The sequence below is a fragment of the Nilaparvata lugens genome, chromosome Y, assembly GCF_014356525.2.
Source record: "Nilaparvata lugens isolate BPH chromosome Y, ASM1435652v1, whole genome shotgun sequence".
Classification (NCBI taxonomy): domain Eukaryota; kingdom Metazoa; phylum Arthropoda; class Insecta; order Hemiptera; family Delphacidae; genus Nilaparvata; species Nilaparvata lugens.
Window position 1 is genome coordinate 3,500,720 of NC_052519.1, and position 2,452 is coordinate 3,503,171.

The window sequence follows — 2,452 nt, forward strand, 5'->3', positions numbered from 1 at the left end:
TATAAATAAGCGATGCTTTGCTATCTTTTATTTTTGGTTACATATACATTACGGTATAAAATGCACGTGGCTGTTGTATAGGCATACTTGAATAGCTGTAAAATTATACTAGTATTTCCTATATTAGTAAAATTGATATTTTAATAGTCAGCCCTAGAAATCGCAAAATATCTGTTCAATTATTTTCATAGAGTAACTATCACTATAACAGTACTCATGAAATTGAGATTATGAAATTATGGCACGCCTTATTGTTTTTTGAGATGAGTTACTCATATTCGTTTCGGATAACAAAAAAGGCTACATTAGCCTATAGTTAGTAGTATTCATTAACAATAATTCAATTCATCATAGATTTTTGCTGATTGCCTACCATAGGTCCACTTGATATTTTATTCAGTAATTTATGTGTTGTTAATAATTATTATCCTAGAGAATGTTTAAGTATTAAAAATTTGTCAGCAGTATTGCTAGAAATACTTGAACCTCATTAAAGCTTCCAACACACAAACGCGGAATGAGAGCAGGGAGCTGGAAGATTTTTATGATAATCTCTGCTTGAAGATCATAAAAATTTATAAACATAGACTATTATTTTTACTTAATTTTTCATCAGCACTTTTTTTTATTTTTGCTCTCGTTGACTATCAATCAATAACGAGAAGCAATCACAACGATTATAGAATCTAGTTTAGTGATTATGATTGCTTCCCAAAGCTTGCTTGTATAAGAAGAACGGTTTATAAATGTATGTGATCTGTCAAATCGTTTTCTTTGTAGAAGCTACTTGGCTTTAAAAAAAATTCTCTGAATAGTTCCAATACTCCCTATTTGTGTTTTATAAATACTACAAATCTCAATAAAATTACTCCTTATTTACATTATTCTCCTGGATAGTTCCAATAGCCTACTATCTACTGGTATTTTGTAAAAAATACTACAAATTACTCCTTATTTACATTATTCTATCTCCATATACAATTTTATTATCCGGTAATGGTTCAAATTAGAACTTCTCAAATCATACCTTTGTCATTATACTCCTAGATTTTTTTTGAATATAACTTAGTACAATATTATTGTACTCTATAATGTTCCTAATCATACTAAACTATTCAGATCTCTTGTATTGCTTCTTTAACAGATTGAATCAAACATGTTCTCATACATTAGTATTAGAAATAAGGATGGTAAAGAATTGTTATCAATTTAAAATAACAAATATCAATATTAGCTCTATTTGCTACACAGAATATTTTGTATAAATCATTACACATGATTGTTGTATTTGTAATAAACAAGATGTTGGAATACGATGTCTAATTTTTTATCAAATCATCAATGAACCTTATTTGCATGATTGGATCCCATTGAACATTTATACTATAAAGAAAAGATAGCTTATGCTATTATAGCTATAAATAAGCGATGCTTGCTATCTTTTATTTTTGTTACATATACATTACGGTATAAAATGCACGTGGCTGTTGTATAGGCATACTTGAATAGCTGTAAAATTATACTAGTATTTCCTACATTAGTAAAATTGATATTTTAATAGTCAGCCCTAGAAATCGCAAAATATCTGTTCAATTATTTTCATAGAGTAACTATCACTATAACAGTACTCATGAAATTGAGATTATGAAATTATGGCACGCCTTATTGTTTTTTGAGATGAGTTACTCATATTCGTTTCGGATAACAAAAAAGGCTACATTAGCCTATAGATAGTAGTATTCATTAACAATAATTCAATTCATCATAGATTTTTTGCTGATTGCCTACCATAGGTCCACTTGATATTTTATTCAGTAATTTATGTGTTGTTAATAATTATTATCCTAGAGAAGTTTAAGTATTAAAAATTTGTCAGCAGTATTGCTAGAATACTTGAACCTCATTAAAGCTTCCAACACACAAACGCGGAATGAGAGCAGGGAGCTGGAAGATTTTTATGATAATCTCTGCTTGAAGATCATAAAAATTTATAAACATAGACTATTATTTTTACTTAATTTTTCATCAGCACTTTTTTTTATTTTTGCTCTCGTTGACTATCAATCAATAACGAGAAGCAATCACAACGATTATAGAATCTAGTTTAGTGATTATGATTGCTTCCCAAAGCTTGCTTGTATAAGAAGAACGGTTTATAAATGTATGTGATCTGTCAAATCGTTTTCTTTGTAGAAGCTACTTGGCTTTAAAAAAATTCTCTGAATAGTTCCAATACTCCCTATTTGTGTTATAAATACTACAAATCTCAATAAAATTACTCCTTATTTACATTATTCTCCTGGATAGTTCCAATAGCCTACTATCTACTGGTATTTTGTAAAAAATACTACAAATTACTCCTTATTTACATTATTCTATCTCCATATACAATTTTATTATCCGGTAATGGTTCAAATTAGAACTTCTCAAATCATACCTTTGTCATTATACT